This window comes from Schistocerca cancellata, chromosome 7 (assembly GCF_023864275.1).
Source record: "Schistocerca cancellata isolate TAMUIC-IGC-003103 chromosome 7, iqSchCanc2.1, whole genome shotgun sequence".
NCBI classification, from domain to species: Eukaryota; Metazoa; Arthropoda; class Insecta; order Orthoptera; family Acrididae; genus Schistocerca; species Schistocerca cancellata.
This window is the reverse complement of record NC_064632.1, coordinates 500,845,117-500,871,910: the sequence shown is the minus strand read 5'-3', so window position 1 is coordinate 500,871,910 and position 26,794 is coordinate 500,845,117. Positions and strand designations below refer to the sequence as shown.

Sequence of the window (26,794 nt, the reverse complement as noted above, 5' to 3'; positions counted from 1 at the left end):
CAGTGCCAAATTCTGTCCAATTGGCGCGTTTGGTCGTCATAACCCCATAATGCTCCAACCGTTCTCAAATGGGGGAGATCTGGCGACCTTGCTGGTCAAGGTACAGTTTGGCAAACACGAAGACAAGCAGTAGAAACTCTCGCAGTGTTTACATGTGCACTATCTTGCTCAAATGTAAGCCCGGCATGGCTTGCCATGTAGGGCAACGAAACGGAACATGGAATGTGGTCGAAGTCCTGCTATGCAGTAAGCCGAAGGGTTCCAACTATGAAAAGAAATGGCATACCAGACAAACAGCCCTGGTTGTCGGTACGTATAGTGGGCGACTGTCAGCCTGGTATCCCACTGCTGTCCAGGGCGTCTCCAGACCATTCCCCGGCCTGCAACTGCTTTGACTGTGGTAGAATTGTCTTTAGTGACGAGTCCCGCTCCTAAATGAGTCCCTCTTCGAACTTAGACCAGACGATCAGCGAAGACTTGCTGGAGCACGCCCCCGACAATGGTGGGATACCAACCTAACTATCGCCCAACAGTGGTGGCCTCGGATGCCACTTCTCTTCATAGTATGACCCTTTTGGCTGTTATCCTCGTTAACCTTGCAGCACAGCAGTATGTCGAGGATATTCTACGCTCCATTTTGATGCCCTTCATGGAAACCCATTCTGGGCTCACATTTCCGCAACGTAATGCCCGCCTGCACACGCTACGAATTTCTGCTGCTTGTCTCTATGCTTATCAAACCCTACCATGACCAGAAAGATCACCACATCTATCCCTTATTGAGAACGTTTGAAGCATTTACGGGCAGGGCCCACCAACCAGCTCGGGATTTTGACGATATAACGTGCCAATTGCCCAGAACTTGGCACGATATCTCTCAGGAGAACATCCAACAACTGTACCAATCAATGCCAAGGGCCAGAGTTGTTCAACTTTCTCTACTTGTGAAGCTGTTTCTCAGATTGTGAAACTGTTTCTCTTGCATAAATCTTCCAATTATTCTGGAATTGTCATCATTTATATGTCTGTACATGTTCATCACATCTACCGCTTTCCGTCTCACTTGGCTAAATCTTTCGTGAGGCGTCCTTTTTATTTGTTTATTTATTTATTAAGAGCGTTTTGTAACATTTCTGCCTCTCTGACCAATTGCATTATTGCTATAGATTGCACCTGAAGAGAGTAAGGCTACACAAATAGACTACGACGTCACAATGTGGGATGAGGCCTTATCGTCGTACTTCTAGTAAATGGTTCTCTATTACAATGGCGAAACCTTGTGTAGTGTTTGGTTTCACCTAAAGTTGCTTGAAAGGGAGCGTCATTTCGTTCCCACAGGAAATTTTTTTATAAAAATACCACCAAATTTGGGAACACAGTTATTGAGAATAAGTCAGTGAATTCATAGCCTGAAACTATGGAATTATTTCGTTGCCAAGCCGTTACCGTGTGCTTCAGAGTTTTTATTTGTGTATAAATATTTGAATTGAATAGTAAGGGTAATTAATACCATTTTCTTAAAAATATGTTGTGAGTTTTTTTGAGGTATTAAGTGCAAAGTATTTGCTGAAGTAACAGATAAATGATGATGGAAATAAATCCGAAACGCGTCAAGTGAGGAATCTAAGTCATAAAGTCATTTTTTTCACTGGCTGCATGACTTTTTTGAAGAGGTTTATTCAGTTACAATACTGTACTATAATATAAAATTGATAATTTCTTTTACATAGTCTCGGAACTAGTTATAGTTTTCCTACTAATGAAGTAGGAAGACTAGTTTCAAATTTTGCTTTAAAAAATGAAAATTGTAAGCCTAAGCTATACCCAATTTTCTGCCAAATCTGTTTTACCCTCGGGTCATTAGTATCAGGAATATACTGAAGGCTTATGCTGTACCATCAATTTTTTAATCTCCAGCGTGCTAAGAACCGAAAGAAAAAAATAGGAAGGCAGAAATCGAAATGCTCCATACCACACTGATATTTTGTCTTCTACCCCTATGAATGCGATTTGCTGAATGACTCATAATGGGTCAAAAACAGGAGTTTACTGAAGAACTGTAATTCTGTCGCTTGTAAAAGGAAAAAACTGTCAACACAATGTTTGAAACTGTAGCCATTTCTCATGGCCAAATGTTAAAAGCGGTAACCAATGCATTAGTATTGGGAATTTCGTAGAAATTAGGTTAGATGTACTACTACATGCGTAGTAGTAAAGAAACAGGTGGTCCAATTGTCATAATCAATGCTTGATTTCCGTTATAAAACAGAAAGAATGTAACTCTCGGCTCCACTTCACGCAGTACGTAATGAGAGAAACTCTGGTTTCTGCCCTCCATCACACACTGGTATTTAGGTGTTTGTTTCTGCCTTAAGCACGGCAGAGATAGGTGTATGCGCGGTCTGCAGCTCGATTCAGCTGACTGTCAAAATATTGGTATTCAAATAAGAAGTGTGTTGAAGTAAGCAAGTGTTTGAATAAAGCTACTATGTCCTCCTCAAACTTGTTGCTAATGAGCTCCTAAGAGTCCTGCAAAGGCATCTTTGTAAATACAGACACAACATCGAAACTTACTAACAGATCCGGTGATTGCAATCTAAGGGTTTTCAGGCGACCTATGAAATCTTCGGAGTTTCGAATGTGATGGTCACACTTGCTTAAGAGAGGTCCTAATAGTGATGTCAGGTATTTGGCAAAAAAAGAAGTAGGTGCTCCTATGTTACGGGACGGAGAGGCACCCCATTCTTATGAATCTTGGGTAGGCCGTAGAGTCTAGGAGGAACTGCAGCCTGCTGACGCAAACCCTTAGCGACTTTCGCTGGAATCGAGCTCTCCCTGATGAGTTCCACAGTTTTCCTCTGGATCCTACCCGTCGGATCACTTTTTAATTTACTATATGCAGGATCGTCGAGCAGTCTGTATACCTTATGTTATATTGCGTGCGTGAGAGAAGCACAGTAGCATTTCCTTTGTCAGCAGGTAAGATGAAGATGTCTTGGTCTCCTCTCAGTTCTTATAGAGCATTTCTTTCAGCTGAGGTGATGTTAAAGTTGGACCTCTTAGATGAAGCTTGAGTCAAGATGCGGCATGTGTCACGCATGTTGACTCGTCAGACCATATGACGTGTTTTCACTGATCAGCCGTCCAGGATTTATGCTCCTGACACCATGTTTTAAGCCTCTTTGCGTAGGTTGTCCTCACTAATGGTTTTTCTATAGCAGCTCATTAATCTTCGCTTTATGGAGTACTCGGCGAACAATGTCGATAGATGAGGGGTCTCTAAGATGGCTATTGAACTCTGTAGTCACTTTAGCAACCGTAGTTTTGTGTTGCTTTGACAAAATTCGTGTTAGCGTACGACGATCTCTGTCATTTAGTTTAGGTTTGCGCCCGCTATTACGTTTACACGATAATGTCTTTCCACATTTCGTGTAGGCTGTCGTGATCATTGTTGCTCTCGAAACATTCAATAAGTTGGCTGGCTGGGTTAATGATGCTCCAGCTAACCAGGCCTCCAAAATCTGCCCTCTTTGGAACTCTGTTAGGTCTTTCATTTCACGTCGACCTCGTCCTCTGGATGCAAATAGAAAGTGTGCACTACTCGTAAACAACCTGTATTGAGGCGTAGTCCGTACTGGACATGCACAGACCAGCGGGACACGCGCCGCAACTGCGTTGTGGACCGTCAAACACAACCATCCCATTACTACCACTGTCCACATTATTTTGCCTATCCCTTGTACGTGCCACTGTAGAACAGCGTGGACCATTTGAAGAGGATCCCAATGGGTCTTTGAGAAACCGGATAGACGCATCGACGGGTTGCTGCACGTGTTGGCCACAATGCACCGGTGCTTTGTCGCTGATTTCAGCTTGTGGAACATTTCCATACGCACAGTCCAATTTCTTCGGCCAGGATACCACCGATTACCACAATACCGTCAAGTATGGTTATCTGACGCCGTGAAAGAGTCCAATGGACAGTGGAATAACACTTCTTCAGTGGTGAGAGTAGGCTTTCACTGTATGCGAGTGATGCAATGTACAGTCGTTCTGCGTAAACCCGGTGAGCGGCCTGTTATTGAGTACTCCCCCACGGCACATTAAGTCCAACCACCGCAGGCTTTATTGGTAGAGGGGGGAGGAGGGGAAGGGGCGGGTATCAATTACAAGTCGCAGTCGCATCTGGTGTATCCGTAACATAAAGTAAACAGTGGCCCTTACCTTGGATAGGTTTTTATCACTGTGGTACTGCCATTTATTTGACAGGAAGGTGATGCACTTTTTCATTAACACAGCGCACATTCATATGCGGCCGCTGTGTTACAACGTTCTCTTTGGGGTGTACAACTGCCACGGGCAACAAGATCACCAGATCTCTCGCCTATGGAACGCGTATGAGACATGGTTGGAACTTACTGGTGCTCAGGGTCTGTAAAAATCATTGCTGAGTTCCAGCGAGGTGCAAAATGCTTGGGACAATCTGTCGCAGGATGCTGCTCGGCACCTGTATCATCTTGTATACGCGACAATACACGCCTACGTTGCCACCAGAAGGGGCGATTATTTCAATGCGATGCGATTATTTCGGTGTCCTTTACTGCCACAAGTGTGTCTCATTTGGTCTGAAATTGTTCTCATACACTCCTACAAGGATGAACTACCTGTCAGTCAAGTTTCTTATCAATAAAATGATCTTGTCTTTGAGGTTTGAGAACTTTTTGTTCGTCCTTATATCATTGGGGGGCAACGGCCTTGCCGCAGTGCATACAACGGTTCCCGTCAGATCACGCAAGCTAAGCACTGTTGGGCGTGGCCGGCACTGGGATGGGTGACCGTCTGGGCCGCTATGCACTGTTGCCATTTTTCGGGGTGCACTCACCCTCTTGATGACAATTGAGGAGCTACTTGACCGAATAGTAGCGGCTCCTGTCACAGACAACCTTCATAATGACCGGGAGAGCGGTGTGCGGACCACACGCCCCTCCTATCCGCATCCTCAGCTGAGGATGACACGGCGGTCGGATGGTCTGAAGACGGAGTGCTATATCCTTGGTCTAAGGAGGCCACAATAGCAGGTGTCACTGGGTGGAATGAGGCAACCACGGCATGTTCTGATACCTTGATGCAGCCGCTGTGGAAAACTGCACCAGCAGTAACTACTTGCCTTGTGACTGGCTGCTGTATTGAAAGCTAGAGGGGACTATCCTCTTGTCTGTGCGTAATTGATGGCAGCTAAATTAATTAACTCCTTGTCCAGCTTCTGAGTCATGGTGATGCGGTCTCCACCACGACCGGTTTCGGCGCTCACTACCATTATCTACAAGTTATATGTCAGGCGTCCTGAGAGAACGCAGATCTACTGAGCTACGACAAATGAAGTTATTCTCTGCAGACGACGAAATAATCATAACAAAATTCAAATACGATTATTTAAATTGTTATTCCTTAAATTTGTAGTTAATATGAAGCACATAATTTTCAAATATATGTATATAAATCTAAGATACATGCATTCTTCTTTTGCTACCTCTGGATCACAGGATCCCGGGTTCGATTCCGGTCGGGAGACTGGGTATTTGTGTCGTCCTCATCATATCATCACCATCTTCATACGTGACAGTGACTAGAATGGACTGTGTAAAAACTGGACTGTGTAAAAACTGGACTGTGTAAAAGTTGTGACTTTGTACGGGCGCTGATGACCGCGCAGTTGTGCGCCCCGCAAACCAAACCAAACATCTTTTCTTCTTTGGCCGACGCGCAATACCTACGTGGGGTCGACGTGGTTATTGACCGTACTTCACATTGTCTTGGTCATGACTTCAGTCAGCTGCACGGAATCTGAGTCCGAGAGAGCATCGAAAATTTGCGCAGATCAGTTTCGAAATCATGGAGATGGAACAGTCTTAACGTGCCTAATCCTTCTGATTATGCTGACGATGTTGAAGATAGTAACAATGCTGGTGATGAAGATGGTAATGACGACGGTGATGGTGACGTGTTGAGGCTCGGTACGTGTTAGTATGAGCCTGTGCTTCGATTGCTGGTTTTAAATTACGAATTGTGACTGTGATATCAAAGAAGAGTACTCTTCTGGAAAGAATCCTATTTTTCAGAAATGCTTTTCGTGATATGGCCTGTCAGCATTTAAATATCATCTCAGTTTCGGGCCTCATCAGTTATTCTGCTATGCCACTGGCAAAACACAACTACTATGTCTAGTGCCTCATTTCCTGATCTAATTCACCCACCAGGACGTCATCTATTTCGACTAAATTCCGTTACCTCACACTTTTTCCTTGATGTTCATCTAATTACCTCTTTTTCAATACACTATTCATTCCATTCAATTTCTCTTCCAAGTACTTTGATGTCTCTAACAGAAATATAACGATACTGAAAAACATCCTTATTCTAGGCAGTACAAATAGTGGAAAGTTATAATAGCAAACGTTAAATACCTGATCGATTATTAGCTGTCCGATGAAGCAGAATAAGCCTGTCTGAGCCAGGAAAGATGCAAACGAGATCACTTCCTTAAATACGGTCGAGCTTGTTGCTCCCTCCTGGAACAGCTATAAGGGCGGAATTTTAAAATAAGAAGAGTATGCAAAATTAATGAACATAGCCACCAACAACACAAAATTTTAATTGAATGCCGTTATGTAACGCATGTGATAAAGTAAGGTAAAAGGTATAAAAACGTGAGAATATTTCATTCAAAGGAAATGGTGGTTAATTTTAATCACTACAGAAAGTTCAAGGAGATTCGTAACATAAACATGATTCAGGCAGTTACACCTAACGCTCTACATGAAGGATTCTGTTGGTGCGTCACTTCATCTCCTAGGAATCAAATAGAAATACTTGAAAATATATTTCGAAATGTATGTTATGCTTCGGTTTCATTCTGATGTACTGATCAGAAATAAACAGTTTCGTATTTGGTTTATTTTCTGTTTTAGGCTGCATTAGCTTCTTAGATGTGTTTCCGGGAGCTGTTTACAACTTTGTTCGTTTCATTTGTCGCGTTTAGTATTCTTTAGAAACGAACTTACTTTGATCTGGAAGTGGTATAGCAAAGTATTACCTGGCAAAAAGTTCGAGCTTTTGCCGCTAGTCAGCGGTGTAGATGTCGAAAAATCCAGTACGGCACAAATGAGAAATTTGAAAATACATGATGGCGCTGGAGGGAAATTAGGAAATGCGAATTACACTGGTGGGAAATTTAGATACGGGACATGGTGGTGATGGGAAATTAGAAAAGATGGCGCTGGTGGGAGATTTCAAAAATAATCCAAGACGGTGCAGGTAGCCAAGTTATGTTTAACAGACCGATTGATATTACAGTCCAAAAAGTGTGATGTTCAAAATTATCCGAGCGACCTGTATAACTTATCAGATGTTCATGTAAAATGCTGTACCTGACATCTCACATGTGCACACACAGCTTAAAAACATACATAAACTTGTCCTGAATTGCATAAATCAGTACCCTGTTCAGAAAATGTTGGCAGTACTGTAGTATATCCATGTAGAAAAATTACGTAAACTTCAAGTGAATTGTAAAAATGGTACCATATTTGAACATATTTGACAAAACTATACTGTTTCCAAAAATCGCTTAAGTATTACCTGATTGTGTAAAATGGCATCATGTTCCAAAGCAGTATTGGCAATATTATACTATTTCCATGCCAAACAACATGTAATTTTAACTTGAATTGGTGCTATGATAAAGATAATTACTTCAGCACCTTCACCTGAATTTGGAACACACGTGTCATTTAGCACACATGTGCCCGAGAGCCTCCGCCCCCCCCCCCCCCCTCCCCCACATACACACACGCACGCACGCACCTGTGTGTTTCGTGCTCATTTATAAAAATGTTCACGTCAAATACCGTCTCCTTACACCTTACATCTTTCTCTTGCTATGTAATCCAAGAATTGAGTTTCTGTTTTTATGAAAATCCAACCATTTTACAAAAGTTTTGTTTGCTTTTCTTCGTTACACACATGCGCTCACAAACACACACACGCAAACATTTGAGAGACATATTATGGATATTAGTGCAGCCTCTAGCTGGATGACCGAGAGAGAGAGAGAGACAGACAGACAGAGACGTCCAGCACAATAGGTAACTAACATCTCTGTGAAAGACGCCTCCTCACGTCAGTGTGTGGTTTGGTGGCCCAGATGCAGAGGTGATGTATGTTAAATCCACCAACGGAATGCCAAATAAGATCTCTTATTTCTCTGCAATGTTTACTTGCTTGAAGCACAAATGTACGTATTACAAAGGGAGCAGGAAGGAGAAAATCTCAAACAAAATAATTCTAGAAAAAAAATTTGTTATTATAAAATAACATTCCGAGGAGGGTATGACTCACACTTCGGGTGTGCCCTTCCAACATTATTGTAATTATTCAGAACCCTCTTTTTCATTCTGTTTGTTAACCCGTCAGTAGATGCAGGTGGTTTGTAAGCCAGGGAATATTTTCATATTGATACAACGTCTGACAATTGCTTCCAAGAAGATAACTTTTCAGTGTCCACTATTTTTCAACAGAAATACGAAAGAACAACTGAGAAGAAGAGAATTTTTAGGCATCTTTCTTTTGCTCTTCTGCCAGACCATTTTCAGCAAAAAAATAATGTCAAAAACTTCGCCAACAAGGTAAATGAAAGAATTGGAGAAATCTGTTGTGTTAAAATCTCTGAAGTGGAATTAACTGTGACCTCTCGAGGACGGTGTGTGGACTGAAAAAGTAAAAACAAGAAAACTAGATATGTTTTTAAAAATTGAAAGAAATAAATTTTCCTTGAAAATTTTGTTCCTGTATGCCAAGACTGTATCCACCAAGTATTCCACTGAATACGCGTATTATTTTGATAACAGCTGTCGGTACAAGCTGTGCAGACTCTCATTCGACCGTCAGAACATACGTGTACTTAATATGACGGAGCCTGACTACACAAACACTCTAACAATTGACGTTCCCTTTACTGATCGCAGCCACAGGAGACGACGGTAAATATACTGTTTGCACGACCGGTCCGAGCTTGCAATTCAAAATAACTTAACGTGCCTCGTCGCTAAATACACTCCTGGAAATTGAAATAAGAACACCGTGAAATCATTGTCCCAGGAAGGGGAAACTTTATTGACACATTCCTAGGGTCAGATACATCACATGATCACACTGACAGAACCACAGGCACATAGACACAGGCAACAGAGCATGCACAATGTCGGCACTAGTACAGTGTATATCCACCTTTCGCAGGAATGCAGGCTGCTATTCTCCCATGGAGACGATCGTAGAGATGCTGGATGTAGTCCTGTGGAACGGCTTGTCATGCCATTTCCACCTGGCGCCTCAGTTGGACCAGCGTTCATGCTGGACGTGCAGACCGCGTGAGACGACGCTTCATCCAGTCCCAAACATGCTCAATGGGGGACAGATCCGGAGATCTTGCTGGCCAGGGTAGTTGACTTACACCTTCTAGAGCACGTTGGGTGGCACGGGATACATGCGGACGTGCATTGTCCTGTTGGAACAGCAAGTTCCCTTGCCGGTCTAGGAATGGTAGAACGATGGGTTCGATGACGGTTTGGATGTACCGTGCACTATTCAGTCTCCCCTCGACGATCACCAGTGGTGTACGGCCAGTGTAGGAGATCGCTCCCCACACCGTGATGCCGGGTGTTGGCCCTGTGTGCCTCGGTCGTATGCAGTCCTGATTGTGGTGCTCACCTGCACGGCGCCAAACACGCATACGACCATCATTGGCACCAAGGCAGAAGCGACTCTCATCGCTGAAGACGACACGTCTCCATTCGTCCCTCCATTCACGCCTGTCGCGACACCACTGGAGGCGGGCTGCACGATGTTGGGGCGTGAGCGGAAGACGGCCTAACGGTGTGCGGGACCGTAGCCCAGCTTCATGGAGACGGTTGCGAATGTTCCTCGCCGTTACCCCAGGAGCGACAGTGTCCCTAATTTGCTGGGAAGTGGCGGTGCGGTCCCCTACGACACTGCGTAGGATCCTACGGTCTTGGCGTGCATTCGTGCGTCGCTGCGGTCCGGTCCCAGGTCGACGGGCACGTGCACCTTCCGCCGACCACTGGCGACAACATCGATGTACTGTGGAGACCTCACGCCCCACATGTTGAGCAATTCGGCGGTACGTCCACCCGGCCTCCCGCATGCCCACTATATGCCCTCGCTCAAAGTCCGTCAACTGCACATTCGGTTCACGTCCACGCTGTCGCGGCATGCTACCAGTGTTAAAGACTGCGATGGAGCTCCGTATGCCACGGCAAACTGGCTGACACTGACGGCGGTGGTGCACAAATGCTGCGCAGCTAGCACCATTCGACGGCCAACACCGCGGTTCCTGGTGTGTCTGCTGTGCCGTGCGTGTGATCATTGCTTGTACAGCCCTCTCGCAGTGTCCGGAGCAAGTATGGTGGGTCTGACACACCGGTGTGAATTTGTTCTTTTTTCCATTTCCAGGAGTGTAGAACACGTGCAAAAATTCTGCCATTGTCCCGTAATTTCTCTTGTGCCCAGTGGCAGAACTGTACACGACGTTCAAAGTCGTCGCCATGCAATTCCTGGTGCATATAAATATGGTACGGGTGCAATCGATGTTGATGTAGCATTCTCAACACCGACGTTTTTGAGATTACCGATTCTCGCGCAGCTAAAACACCTATTTGGGCATCATTATTTGTTGCAGGTCGTGGTTGACGTTTCACATGTGGCTGAACGCTTCCTGTTTCCTTACATAACGCAAATATCCGGGGAACGGTCCGGACGGTTGGATGATGTCGTCCAGGATACCGAGCAGCATACATAGCACACGCCCGTTGGGCATTTTGATCAGAATAACCATACATCAACCAGATATCGACCTTTTCCGCAATTGGTAAACGATCCATTTTAACACAGGTAATGTATCACGAAGCAAATACCGTCTGCACTGGCGGAATGTTACGTGATACCACGTACTTATACGTTTGTGACTATTTCAGCGCCATCCATCACAAAGCGAAATAAGTGGTCGAACTAAAACATTCATATTTCTTTACGTACTACACGAATATGTAATAAAATGGGGGTTCCTATTTATAAAACGCAGTTGATATCCGTTGGACCTATGGCAGGGCATCTAGCGGGCCAACCATAGCGCCTTCTGGTTTCCCCCTTCAAGCTGGACGAGTTTCGTTCTTTGTAGTTTTTTCGTTTGATGCTTATTTTGTGAGACATTTGGCCCGGTCACTATATATATATATATATATATATATATATATATATATTACTTTATTTGTAATGTGAACCGTGAGTCTTCAGCCACTTGAAATTTACCTTCTTGATTTTTAACTTTTCTTGTTTGGAGACCTTCAGCCGTGAAGGAATTGGAGTTTCAAACTCGTAGTTGTAAAAGTTCGGCTATGTGCCGCTTTGGTTGCAAATGTGTTATTAAATTACAAATAATTACAGTTTGATGTGAAACTGACCGGCACCTTATTTGGCCCTTTCCACAATCCTAAACACCTGTTCTTCCCAGCGGGTTTTGCGGGCGTTTCAATGTTTTTGTCCAAATGCAGAATTTTTCTTTTAAAAATATGTAATAGAGTGATTGGCAATGATACTACCTATTTAGTAACACTTCCTTCCATAATATACATTAAAATGGAAATGAAAAGCGATGGAAACTGTAAGGGTTTGTGAAACTAGCTGCAAGTACTGACGTCGAGATCCCAGGTGTTGCACTGTCGGGTTAAGTTTGATTCAAACCAGCTGTGTGTAAAGCCATTAATTTCATAAAACTTAAGCTTTTGTAAGCGAGTAACGTGAGATGTAATCAAACTCTCTTTAAAAGATAACAAAAGTACCAGCTGGCGAGATTTCATTACGTAAAGTCTGCACTATTTTATGAGTGAATGTATAACTAAGATACTTATTTGAGCAACCCTCCTGAAATCCAGTGATACGCTAACTGTTCCTACTTAAGCCTGCTACTACTCTTGAGTACATTGCTTTTCGAATATCTTGGGAAAAGGTATGAAATTATATAGTAATTGTTAGATTTTACATATTAAGTTAAACAACTTCCGAGAATTCTGTCTGAAATTTCATCAAAACCACGTTTGCTTTTGCTTTTTAGAATTTTTGTAATCGTATTAACTTCAGTGAAGGATGTTGGTGCTACTTATAGTTAGTTGTGGAATTACATTTTTAACATATTGTCTTGGTTCTTCAGCTGAGCCATTAAATTATATTTTTGCTGCTACATTTAGAAAGTGATTGTAAAAATTGCTCGCAACTTGTGAATTATCAGTCACAACATTGTCATTTAGTTTGTTATGGAATGTTCTACATTGACTGATTGTTCCTTTTTACAAATCCTGTATAATTTTATGTTGTTACATGCATTATTTATTTCTGTTGAGACGTTCATATTTCTGTTTTTTTTACCTTCCTTAAAGCACTACGCTAATTTTTGTAGTATACAAGCAATTTCTGATCTTGACTTAATCTGCCATTTATGTAAGGTTCCCTCTCCTTCTTCCGAGAGACTCTGATTCCTTTAGTTTCGGTGACTTACTTGTTGTTAATTGATCTTCCGCCTAACTTTCTAACAAAGCAGCTTCCAAATGTTGACATAAATTGGGACAAAATTGAATCTGACATTAGCATCTATTTCTATGTACATCTCATAACATACCACCTGTCTCAACATACTCTTAAAACATTTTATCCTGTTCTCATTAATAAGCCTCACTGCTTCTTTATGAACCTTCCTTAGGCCTGCACGGTGCCATGTTGTTTACTTCCATTAACTGTGCAGTATGAGCAATAGTCGATTAACAATAGAGAACACATTAATTTTCTTAGTCTGAGCACTGTCTATAGAAATGTTATCAATCAGTGTCCCACTACCTTGCTGCACACGAGTTGGAAAAATGACTATTGAAATTAGTTTGAGGCACTCAAATAATAATTCTAGTTCATTTTTTCTGTCCGTATCTTTGAGAAATCTACATTGAAATCCCCACAAACTACTAACTGTCTACACTGAAATCTCCACAAACTACTAACTGTCTGAGATTGCTCAATAATGCATCTAGATGTTGTTATCAATAGCTGAAAGGTTCCTAGAAGGGATCTGTAGTTATTGTCACCTCAGTTGTATCATGTCTGTGAAACTGTATGCCTTGTTTCACGAAAAGACCAAAACGCGCTGCCGGTCTTTGAATTATTTCAACGTACACATTTAATCCCGTCTGGAAAGTACCCCATACGCAGTAATACCCCATAACAGAATGGACAAGTGTAGTGATTGCGTCTCCTAAATGTACTCCTTATTCACGCTGTTTGTATCAGATTACTACTCTGGCTACGGTCGCAGGTTCGAATCCTGCCTCGGGCATGGGTGTGTGTGGTGTCCTTAGGTTAGTTAGGTTTAAGTAGTTCTAAGTTCTAGGGGACTTATGACCTAAGATGTTGAGTCCCATAGTGCTCAGAGCCATTTTTGAACTACTCTGGCACTGCCTTGGTCGACGTTCATACGAAGAGTTGCCTCTGTAACGACAGCTACCAGTTGTGTCATTCCTAAGAGTAGTCATGTTTAGGGTTCCTAACTACTGTATGCCGTGATATAGGGGTGCTGCCACACCGAGCGATGGGCTCTCCATCAACAGGTTCTATATGATGCCGGTTTCAGTGGAGAGTATCACGCCACTGTTCTTCAAAGAATGAACCAATGTGTACAACTGGCAGAGTGGTAGAAATTCCGTATACAATGATGTTCTCTTCATAGATATTTTACTGACACCGTTCGTAGAGGGCAAGTAATGACACTGTTCAACACACAACACTTTACTAAAATAAAACCAGCTAAATCTTGTTATTTTAGTGCCACAGAGTTCTAAATTCCCCATAACACATGCGTACTAATTCCAGATTTCGGTTTTCAGCCATTTCATTTAGTTGTGAATCCTGAAAAGAAGACACATACACATGTTCTAACTACACTCCTGGAAATTGAAATAAGAACACCGTGAATCCATTGTCCCAGGAAGGCGAAACTTTATTGACACATTCCTGGGGTCAGATACATCACATGATCACACTGACAGAACCACAGGCACATAGACACAGGCAACAGAGCATGCACAATGTCGGCGCTAGTACAGTGTATATCCACCTTTCGCAGCAATGCAGGCTGCTATTCTCCCATGGAGACGATCGTAGAGATGCTGGATGTAGTCCTGTGGAACGGCTTGCCATGCCATTTCCACCTGGCGCCTCAGCTGGACCAGCGTTCGTGCTGGACGTGCAGACCGCGTGAGACGACGCTTCATCCAGTCCCAAACATGCTCAATGGGGGACAGATCCGGAGATCTTGCTGGCCAGGGTAGTTGACTTACACCTTCTAGAGCACGTTGGGTGGCACGGGATACATGCGGACGTGCATTGTCCTGTTGGAACAGCAAGTTCCCTTGCCGGTCTAGGAATGGTAGAACGATGGGTTCGATGACGGTTTGGATGTACCGTGCACTATTCAGTGTCCCCTCGACCATCACCAGTGGTGTACGGCCAGTGTAGGAGATCGCTCCCCACACCATGATGCCGGGTGTTGGCCCTGTGTGCCTCGGTCGTATGCAGTCCTGATTGTGGCGCTCACCTGCACGGCGCCAAACACGCATACGACCATCATTGGCACCAAGGCAGAAGCGACTCTCATCGCTGAAGACGACACGTCTCCATTCGTCCCTCCATTCACGCCTGTCGCGACACCACTGGAGGCGGGCTGCACGATGTTGGGGCGTGAGCGGAAGACGGCCTAACGGTGTGCGGGACCGTAGCCCAGCTTCATGGAGACGGTTTCGAATGGTCCTCGCCGATACCCCAGGAGCAACAGTGTCCCTAATTTGCTGGGAAGTGGCGGTGCGGTCCCCTACGGCACTGCGTAGGATCCTACGGTCTTGGCGTGCATCCGTGCGTCGCTGCGGTCCGGTCCCAGGTCGACGGGCACGTGCACCTTCCGCCGACCACTGGCGACAACATCAATGTACTGTGGAGACCTCACGCCCCACGTGTTGAGCAATTCGGCGGTACGTCCACCCGGCCTCCCGCATGCCCACTATACGCCCTCGCTCAAAGTCCGTCAACTGCACATACGGTTCACGTCCACGCTGTCGCGGCATGCTACCAGTGTTAAAGACTGCGATGGAGCTCCGTATGCCACGGCAAACTGGCTGACACTGACGGCGGCGGTGCACAAATGCTGCGCCGCTAGCGCCATTCGACGGCCAACACCGCGGTTCCTGGTGTGTCCGCTGTGCCGTGCGTGTGATCATTGCTTGTACAGCCCTCTCGCAGTGTCCGGAGCAAGTATGGTGGGTCTGACACACCGGTGTCAATGTGTTCTTTTTTCCATTTCCAGGAGTGTATATTTTTGCACCTGATATGAGTTCTAAAAACGTGTTTGCCAATCGGAACATATATTCAGTAAACAGACGTATTAACGGTATCGAAGTTTAACTTCCTTACCAACTTACTCACTTGAACGCATGCATACACAAACCACATTACGAGCCACCCTGATCGAAATAGCAAGACATACACACTTACCGCTACAATTCCAAAAGAATGCAAACAAATATTTAGTGCATTCGTAAGCAACAGGACATAGACAGATGCGCTCAGCACGATTTCCAGATCATTGATGTACCTGAAAATAATAACATATTTTACTGATGTGCTTCATTTATCAATAAGATACACATTATGCAATGACACCTGATCTCTGCCTCGTGATGACTGGGTGTTGTGTTATGTCCTTAGGTTAGTTAGGTTTAAGTAGTTCTAAGTTCTAGGGGACTGATGACCATAGATGTTAAGTCCCATAGTGCTCAGAGCCATTTGAACCAATGGCACCTGATGTATACTTTATTGGTATGTATCACAACTAGTTCCATCATCGCTCATCATCAAACTTTGTATAATAACCGATACTAATAATGTAACTGTTCACTTCTTCCTCGATCCGCTGGTCTAGGGTCATGCCTAGAATTTGATGGTGCCGGGATCTGAACTGGTGCCATCTGTTGGGGCTGGGAGGGGACAACTTACTCTCTCACTTCTCTTTTGTATACGGAAAACTATTAAAGATTTTGTTACAACCTTACACATCTTGAGCGAGACTCTAGAAAGTTAACGACTGAGCAGATGTTGATGGAGCCTGGTAGGGCGATAAAAGCATGAGGTACTTTTATGGTTCTTAGCTCTCAGAAACAGCATGTTGGAAGTTGAATGCAATTGACGGCGAGCCCATACCTCAGTAAATCTTGGCGGACAGGTCCACAGCCAGACAGGGCAGACAGAGCAGCCCCTAGTCGAGACAGTTCTCCAGCAGAAAATTTGCTGAGCTACCTGCCATGGCGCCGGTGGAAGGCTGGGCTGGGGGCAATGGACTGTAGAGATGCGTCTACAGATGAACCGGGCATTGTGTGTAGAGCCATGCATAATAAAAATACAGAAGATTTCGTGTTCGCCAGTATTGGAAATAGGCCTGTGACCCACTTCCATTAGCCGCCTCGGTTGTATAAGAAATTTCAGCGTCTGAGAAACGTTGAGAGAATCTTTATCACACCCCATACCTAGGACTAACACGCTCCAAGGCACAGGCGATTTAAATAAAGATCTTTAAGATTGTATCTGTTCGCTTGTTGCCATGGGAAGCGACACAACTTCGGGGAAAAACATCTTCCACCTCTGCGAAAACCTAAAAACAAAGCCAGCAATTGGCGGTTTCTTTCTTATACAGAGATGAAGGTTTCTTAACTCTTGCCCTGGTTCGACAGGATTTGTGCTCTCGTCTGGAAGGGAAGATTTAGCGCCTCTAAGGCCCTGTGATTGGCGCTAGACGTCGTGAAGGCAGTGTCGTTCGTGCACTTTGCGGGAAAACGGAAATTTTTTATCTAGAGAGGTGCGAAGGCAATCATTAGATTTACTCCTGGTATGCAATACTTTTCTTACAAATGACTTATTAAATAATGTAATGTCACACTGTTCATCATATCTCACTATCAGTCACTGCACACACTATACACACATTGTTTCATAACACTTCACACACACACACACACACACACACACACACACACACACACACACTTGTGATCTCTGGGCCATTTTCTGTACCGCAACTTCCCATTTGCTATCCTGAAAAATTGAGTCAGTATCCCTCCATAATAAGTGAGATATTGAGCTCAGAAAGAGGAAGAGGTGTTAGTATTGTGCTGTGCATAGCTTGGGGGTAAGTATTTCTAGAAAGGAAAGAAGAAGGGAAAAAAACATAAAGTGAAGGTGTTATGTGGAATGTTGGACGCTTCATAATCATTATTATTATTATTTATTTGTGTAACATTGTCCGTATCCGGAGCGTAGCGGTAGTGTTACCGCCTACTACGCAGGGGGCCCGGGTTCGAATCCCTGCAGGGGACTGGGTGTTGTGTGTTCTCCATCATCATTGACTCGCATGTCGCCGAAGTGGCGACAACTAAAGAGGACTTGCAATATGGCGGCCGAACTCCCCGAATGGGGCCTCCCAGCCAATAATACCATACCATCATTTCATTTCATTTCATGTATAACATTTTTTACTGCTCTGTTTTATCTAAGTAATCCTTCAATGTATAAAATGTAGTGCATAACAAGTCTGTGCTGCATAACGGTCTGGAAGCATCTTCTGGTCGAAGCTCTGGGATGGGTGGTTGGTGCTTGGGACCTGTGCTGAGACTGACTTCACTTGCAAGTAGTTAGACTGGAGAGCCTGTGGTGAATTTCTTACTGTGCAACAGTGTGGCTTCAAACTTCTCGGACTATTCGTTTGCTGAGGGCACACTTATTTGTTTTTGGTTTACCAGTCTCGACGTTTGGTATCCTTGTGCCCTCTGTCGTATAAGTGAGCCAAATTGGTTCTTGGCACGACCAGCGAACGGGTGTGTCACACACTGAAATCTAGTGTGATTTCAGGGCTCTCGTAGAGAGTGAATTGCGATCCGTCTGCCTGATCGCTGGACTGTGAGATCTACCACAATGACTATGAGGAAGAGAGAGATAATAGCAGTGAGAAGACACAGCAACAGTGGGAATGAATGAATGAGATTGCAGCAGTAAGGGAGAGACAGTGACAGTGAGAGAAGACAGTAGTAGCAGGACAGAACGGAGGAGGTTGTGGCTGTGAACAAGCGACAGTGGAAGTTAGAGGGATTCATAGAGATGATGACAATGAGTTGGGCTGAATAACTGAGTGAGCAAGAACTGACGAGTTAGAGCGGATGGGTATTAGGGGCTTACAGCAATGGACTAGTGGGTATGACTGAGTTACAGTTTGCGGAGCTTGTGGGAGTGATAGTTGTGTGTTAAAAAGAGGGCGAGTATATTCGCGTGCCAAATTTTTTGGAAAATTTTTGTAGGTGCTGAGGAAGTAGGATGAGGCAACCCAATTTTGCAGTCAGAATGTTTTGAACAGGAGCATATTCGCCTTTCTCTTCTCAGAAAGGAGAGTTTTTCTGCTGGTTCTAATGTCCCTGATGTCGTTTGAACAGTGTCGCCAGCAGCGAAAGTTCTTCCCGGGAGATCCTCTTCAGTCTCGACAGGAGTCTTGTAAACAAGACTTTACACACGGCTTCACAAAAGAAACAAGTACGGCGAGATCAGGTGAACGTACTGGCCACGCACAGTACCCCCTCTGTCCAACCAGTGTTCAGGGAATGACCAGAGTCATTACGGGGATTATCAGCAGATGTGTCGAGCAAAAGCCAAACTGAGTGACCGTGCAGTTTGAGGCACCATATAATGGATTGTTCTGCCCCTCCCGCCGGAGATTTGAGTCCTCCCTCGGATATGAGTGTGTGTATTGTTCTTAGCATAAGTTAAAGTTTAGTGTGTAAGCTGCGGAACCGCTGACAGCAGTTTGGTTCCCTAGGAATTCACACAGTTGAACATATTTTTGTCAAGCGAACTGCAGGTGCAAATTCCGAAATACACTCCTGGAAATGGAAAAAAGAACACATTGACACCGGTGTGTCAGACCCACCATACTTGCTCCGGACACTGCGAGATGGCTGTACAAGCAATGATCACACGCACGGCACAGCGGACACACCAGGAACCGCGGTGTTGGCCGTCGAATGGCGCTAGCTGCGCAGCATTTGTGCACCGCCGCCGTCAGTGTCAGCCAGTTTGCCGTGGCATACGGAGCTCCATCGCAGTCTTTAACACTGGTAGCATGCCGCGACAGCGTGGACGTGAACCGTAAGTGCAGTTGACGGACTTTGAGCGAGGGCGTGTAGTGGGCATGCGGGAGGCCGGGTGGACGTACCGCCGAATTGCTCAACACGTGGGGCGTGAGGTCTCCACAGTACATCGATGTTGTCGCCAGTGGTCGGCGGAAGGTGCACGTGCCCGTCGACCTGGGACCGGACCGCAGCGACGCACGAATGCACGCCAAGACTGTAGGATCCTACGCAGTGCCGTAGGGGACCGCACCGCCACTTCCCAGCAAATTAGGGACACTGTTGCTCCTGGTGTATCGGCGAGGACCATTCGCAACCGTCTCCATGAAGCTGGGTTACGGTCCCACACACCGTTAGGCCGTCTTCCGCTCACGCCCCAACATCGTGCAGCCCGCCTCCAGTGGTGTCGCGACAGGCGTGAATGGAGGGACGAATGGAGACGTGTCGTCTTCAGCGATGAGAGTCGCTTCTGCCTTGGTGCCAATGATGGTCGTATGCGTGTTTGGCGCCGTGCAGGTGAGCGCCACAATCAGGACTGCATACGACCGAGGCACACAGGGCCAACACCCGGCATCATGGTGTGGGGAGCGATCTCCTACACTGGCCGTACACCACTGGTGATCGTCGAGGGGACACTGAATAGTGCACGGTACATCCAAACCGTCATCGAACCCATCGTTCTACCATTCCTAGACCGGCAAGGGAACTTGCTGTTCCAACAGGACAATGCACGTCTGCATGTATCCCGTGCCACCCAACGTGCTCTAGAAGGTGTAAGTCAACTACCCTGGCCAGCAAGATCTCCGGATCTGTCCCCCATTGAGCATGTTTGGGACTGGATGAAGCGTCGTCTCACGCGGTCTGCACGTCCAGCACGAACGCTGGTCCAACTGAGGCGCCAGGTGGAAATGGCATGGCAAGCCGTTCCACAGGACTACATCCAGCATCTCTACGATCGTCTCCATGGGAGAATAGCAGCCTGCATTTCTGCGAAAGGTGGATATACACTGTACTAGTGCCGACATTGTGCATGCTCTGTTGCCTGTGTCTATGTGCCTGTGGTTCTGTCAGTGTGATCATGTGATATATCTGACCCCAGGAATGTGTCAATAAAGTTTCCCCTTCCTGGGACAATGAATTCACGGTGTTCTTATTTCAATTTCCAGGAGTGTAGTTCGCTAATTAAAATGTTCTAGATAAAGATGATCAAGGTAGGATCAATTTGGACCCTAACTATAAGCAAGCCACCAGTATAACTTCATTGCATAAGAAAGTGAAGCACTTATAATGAATAGAGGAAGCAGTGATGGACTAATCATTAATAGAATATAAGGGGTTATTTAGTCCTCATAGGTATTTACCAGCTACCCTGGTTGTGTAACACAGAATCACAACTGGGAATGAATGAATCACCATTATGCCACAAGCTACATCAGGTGCTCCATCAACTACAGCTACTGATGGAGCAGTACACTGATCAGCAATTAGGACACAGTGTTATTGAGGAATGTACCCACTGATGGGATATCAAAAACGATCAGCATATTCCACTGCAAAGGCTACCAGATGCCAGTAACCCTTTTCAGATGATTTTAGTGGATATTTTAGGGCCTTTTTCACAAACACCAGCGTGGACTGGCGTGGCGCTACTCGCTCTTCCCATTGGCGCGCGGTCAGTACCTTCTTGATACTGTTTTGCGGCGCTGCGCTGGTTGGAGGCAGTCGATGCAAAGGACTACATAGAAAATTTGACACATGGAACTCTGGTGCGGACTGGGAAGCGTGCAAGGATGGCCAAAGTGGTTAAGGCGACCGATGGTCATAAGCGGGAAATCCGGACTAGAGTCGCGATCTGCTACAAATTTTCAACTTTCACTACTGGCAAGTCGATGTATGCCCAAAACAGCCGACTTTCAAGTGGTTATCAGTCAGCGAATAAATATCTAAAAATGCAGGTGTGTGAGTGGATACTGTCTTCGAAATATGTTGCGAACAGAGTTAGTTGTAAGAAAGAAACAAACCGTCATGTATAATGCGGCTGTTTCTCACGCATCTCAGTGTTTACGACGTCATATCTCCTGAACTATGTGACGGACAGTGATATAATTTTGCAGGTACATTCCGTGGTATAATGGATAGTTTCTGCAAAATGTGTTGCCAATAGACTTAGCAGTAAATTAAGTAAAAATTAAAACGTCATGCGCGATGGGCAGTTTTACTGCACGAACAGCGGTAACGTAGTAAGCGACAAACTTCCTTTGTTTCTTCATTTTATGATATGTGTCAGCGAGGAAAAGTTCCATTAAGTTTTCAAATAATGTGCAAAGTCGCTAAGTGCTCTCATTCTCGAAGACGGGATGAATATATGCTGCGTATTGGCGCGCATTGCGTTACACGGTTTTATCAGCCTTACACCAGCCCCTTTGAGAGATAGATGGTTATTACTCCACACTTCTTTCCAGATAGCAAATGATGTGTATACCAAGTTTGGCTGAAATTCATAAAGTAGTTTCTGAGGAGATGATGAACAACAATACTTTACAGATTTGTCTTGGTACTGTAGTGAGGTGTGCATTTGTTTTGTTTAGATTCGCAGTGTGTTGAAGATTATGTGTTTTTTGTTTACTTTATCGTATGAATGTGGTGTAGTAAGGCGTCGAGTGTTTTCTGGTGGTATGACTGTGGTCACAGCTGTGGAAACAACATCTTTATTTTGTGAAAGCAGCAAATAAAGAGGAAAGAAGGTATTTATAAAGTATTTGGAGAAATGAAAAGAAAAGTATACGGAAAAAGAAAAACCTACAGTAGGAATTAAAGATCAAGAAGAAGAAATGAAAATTGTAAGCTTTGCTGCTGGCATTGTAATCCTGTATGAGAGAGCAGAGGACCATGAAAAGCAGTTGAAAGGAATGGACAATATCTTGAAAGGAGCATGTAATATAAACATCAATAAAAGCAAGACAGGAATAATCAAGTACAGCCGAATTAAATCAGGTGACGCTGAAGGAATTTCATTAGGAAGCGAGACAGTTAAAGTAGTAGATGAGTTTTGTTACTTGGACGCCGAAATTAACTGATTATGGCTGAAGTAGAGAGTATATAAAATGCAGACTGAAAATGGTAATAAAAGCGTTTCAGAAGAATAAAACTTTATTGACATCGAATATAGAATTAAGTGTATGGAATTCCTTACGGAACCTATTTGAATGGAGTGTAGCCATGCATAAAAGTGAAACAGTTTCGACAAAAAGAGAATAGAAGCTTCCGAAATCTGCTGCTACAGAAAAATGGTGATGATTACATGGATAGGTCACACGATTGATTAGGTAATACTGAATACAATTGGAGAACAAAGAAATTTGTGGTACAACCTGACTACAAGAAGGTATCGGTTGACAGGACACAATCTGAGATTTCAAGGGATCACCAATTTAGTGTTAGAAGGAAGTGTGGGGGGTAAAAACCGTAGAGGGAGGCCAAGAGATGCCTTTAGTAAGCAGAGTCAGAATGATGTAGGTTGCAGTAGTTATTCGGAGATGAAGAGGCTGTTACAGGTTAAAACAGTAAGGAAAGCTTGATTAAGCCACTCTTCGGAATGATAATCACAACAATACCAACAACAGCAAAAAAAGTGATGAAATGTATGTTGCAATTAATGGTATACTGATTTAGGAAGGGAATATCGTAACCATATCTGGCAAGAACAATGGCACGTTGAGTAGTGTGTAACGCTAACTAGGACGATCGAGAGTTCCACAGCGTTGTGTGAAATGCAGTTGTTCTTACGAGGGGCCACAGCGGAGGGATGTCCGCAGGACATCCTCGCACCTTACCATATGTCTAAAAGGCAGATCCACACTGGTTGTACTCAGTATACGATTAGGTGGCAGTTATGAATTCTAAGGGCAAAGGCGATCTAAGGCTGCAGAACCTTTGGAGCTGCAAGGTAGGGGAATACTGACAACTGGTAACATTTTGGGGCCATGTTTACGGCTTCAAGCATCTATAACAGCAGTACTGAACCCGATACATTCACTGCTGTAACTTCCCAACAAAGCTTTGTAAGTACACTCAAGGGCCAAAAAAACTCGTACATCCACCTAATATCGTGTAGGGCCCCTCGCGAGCACGCAGAAGTGCCGCAACACGACGTGACAAGGACTTGACTAATGTCTGAAGTAATGATGGAGGGAACTGACGCCACGAATTCTGCAGGGTTGTCCGTAAATCCGTAAGAGTACGATGGGGCGTAGGCCTCTTCTGAAGAACACGTTGTAAGACATCCTAGCTATGCTCAATAATGTTCATGCCTGGGGAGTTTGGTGGCCAGCGGAAGTGTTTAAACACAGAAGAGTGTTTCTGGAGCCACTTTGTAGCAATTCTGGACGTGTGGAGTGTCGTGTTGTCCTGCTGCAATTGCCCACGTCCCTCGGAATGCACAGTTGAGATGAATGGATGCAGGTGATCAGACAGGATGCTTACGTACGTGACACCTTTCAGAATCGTATCTAGACGTATCAGGGGTCCCGTACCACTCCAACTGGACTCGCCCCACACCATTACAGAGCCTTCACCAGCCTTAACAGTCCCCTGCGGACTTGCAGGGTCCATGGATTCATGAGGTTGTCTCCATGCCCGTAGACGTCCGTCCGCTCGATACAGTTTGAAATGACACTCGTCCGGCCAGGCAATACGTTTCCAGTCATGGACAGGCCAATGTCGATGTTCACGGACCCAGTGTCGTGTAGTCATCTTCGGTACACCAGTAGGTCTTCGTCTCCGAAGGCCCATATCGATGATGTTCCGCTGAATGGTTCGCACGCTGACATCTGTTGGTGGTCCAGCATTTAAATCTGTAGCAATTTGCGGAAGGGTTGCACTTCTGTTACGTTGAACGATGATCTTGAGTTGTCGTTGGTCCTGTTCTTGCAGGATCCTTTTCCGGCCGGAGCGATGTTGGAGATTTCATATTTTACCGAATTCCTCATGTTCACGGTACACTCTTGAAGTGGTCGTACGGGAAAATTCCCACTTCGGAAATGCTGTGTCCCATCGCTCGGGCGCCGACTATAACACCAGCAGCAGCAACCGATTTAACAGCAGCGCCAGAGATTTGTCGTCTTATATAGACGTTGCCGACCGCAGCACCATATTTCTGAACTTAAATGTGCATGCCTATACCAGTTTATTTAGCACTTTATACCTGCTCAAAGCTTGAAGTGCCTGCACAACACCTTGAATCTCTTACCCCTTCAGTTCTCTCAGTTCTGCAGACCATATTTAGGCGATAAAACACGATAAAGCACACCATGCTCACCAAGCGAATGCTTTCCACAAAAAGGAAGTAACCCACTAAATGGAGTGGGCTGTTACCTCTGCAGATAACAGCCAGATTGATCCAGCTTGTGACCGGTTAACACTTGCTTGCAGAAAGCATCATCGCACACTTGATGACCTTAGGAGAGCCACCTCGAACATCTGAACAGGGTTGAGAAGCAACACCTCGAATACCTGATAGACACCATCTAAGCATTAAATACTCGTGATTTTAAGAAGGCTTATATTTTCAGCACTGCTCGTCCCCCCACCTTCTCCCCCCCCACCCTACCAGATATGTTTACAATTATGCATGTGACACAACTGGTTTTCAGACATTTTATATGGTTTATATGAGTGAGTTGTCACAAATGTTAGAATATATTTTTAGACCTTAAATGAAACAGATACTTACGTTAGAATAACTTCATGATGTCGTATATTCTTCACTAAACTGCTGTGTAGTTTCAAGTACGTGTCATTTCTATCCAGAACGAAAAGATTGCGCTTACTGTCTGAACTGTCCTCGCTGAACACGTAGGCTGTTTGCGATATGCTCACTTCATCGATACTCCTTTCTAGAGCTTGTTGCCCCTTGTCTGGCTCTACTTTTTCTCGCTCACGAGTATTCGAAAGCCTCATTCCAGCGATATTCTCATTCAGAACAGCTATTTCACCTGCTGCATAGACTAAGAGAATTATCAGAATTATGTCTATCAGGATGCTCGTCTCCGTAGCAGATCCTATGCCAAACGCCTCGATGGCGTAGGTTATTTCGTAGGCGGGCGAATGTTGCACTTCTACGGGAAGCCAGAAGATGAGCGGTCTGGTGCCGTTCTCGGCTGGTGGCGACGTGAGGTTCTGTATGAATGGGTCTGCCATCCACAGCGTCACCGTCACCGCTGGCATTGACTGAAACACAGAGGTTCACTTTTCAACTTCAGATCCAGTACAAGAAGTCTGACATAGTTCTGTCGAATTCTCCGCTGTTTTGTAAACCTAACGTCTAGTGCAGCTCTCGAAATGTACCCAATCTGTCGCATGGGGACGCAGTACAAGCTGGCACAGACTGCATGTCTGCCAGAAATCCCAAATAGGCAGGATCAAGGATCCAACGTGCCCCCATCTTCTACAGCACTGGAGTGACGTATGAATGATGGGAGATTAAAAAGTTGGGGATGAAGCATAACACTACTTACTGCAGGTAGCGACCCAGCCAGCATGGCTGCCAGATTTTCAATTTTAATGGCTAGAAATCTATGTTCCATTATGGTTGTCTTATCATAATGGCGACAGTTCATTAAACCAGGATGTAAGCTGCAATCAAAACATGAGTGTCTCTATATTTATGTCATTGATATCAAATTTATGACTCAGTATCCCTGTACAAAGAATTACACACGTTTCAGTCACAAACGTTAAGAGGATGAAATACTTGCACAGTAAACGTCTACTTTCTTGTGTATGATCGACTTCTGCGATGTATCTGAGTGTATAAATCACAACGCTCGTAGAATGTCTCTGTCGAAGTACAAATAAATGTTGTCATCTCCCACCTACAACGGAACATAATCCTCTTTGACAAAATGTTCTTACGTCATGTAGTGTTATGTTTACACATTATTTAAGCACAATGAATCTGTAGCATTGTCCTCACAGGCTTACATATTACAACTAGCAGCAATCTTATCTTCATCATTATCACTTAGAACGTACTCTGTCTGCTAAACTCGCAACATGCTAGCTTTTATATCTTCCATCACCCTTACCTTAATGGCTACAGTTCATGATTCAATATACTCGTTGGATGCTTTTCCAAGATATCCTTATCTTAATTAATTAAAATTTATCACACACTATGACATCTCAATCAAACATGGCTACTTAAGAGGAGTTTGACACCATGGCGTTACTGGGGATGTCTAAGAAAGCAGAAAACTGAAAACGTCTATATGTGCAGGGACGTTTGTCCAGAAATGTAGATATTAAAAGACACACTGCAGGTCACGCACAAGACATCACAGAATCACACTGGTCTCCCTTGCTTCCACATTTCAATAATTTGGCCCGCACTGCTGGCAGCCCATTTGTGATATTACCACCACCACTGGGTTAGAACAGGAACAGTGACGACATCTGTATTGTAAACA

At 44.6% G+C, this 26,794-nt stretch overlaps 1 long non-coding RNA gene across 1 annotated transcript; it reads right to left on the bottom strand.

The window, feature by feature from the left end:
* Positions 1–6,463: 6,463 nt before the first annotated feature.
* Positions 6,464–25,143, bottom strand: LOC126092529 (uncharacterized). Its single transcript, XR_007521352.1, has 3 exons — positions 25,060–25,143; positions 15,658–15,757; positions 6,464–6,578 (listed from the first exon to the last, which is right to left on the bottom strand). It is a non-coding gene; the product is annotated as an uncharacterized LOC126092529 (long non-coding RNA).
* Positions 25,144–26,794: the final 1,651 nt, after the last annotated feature.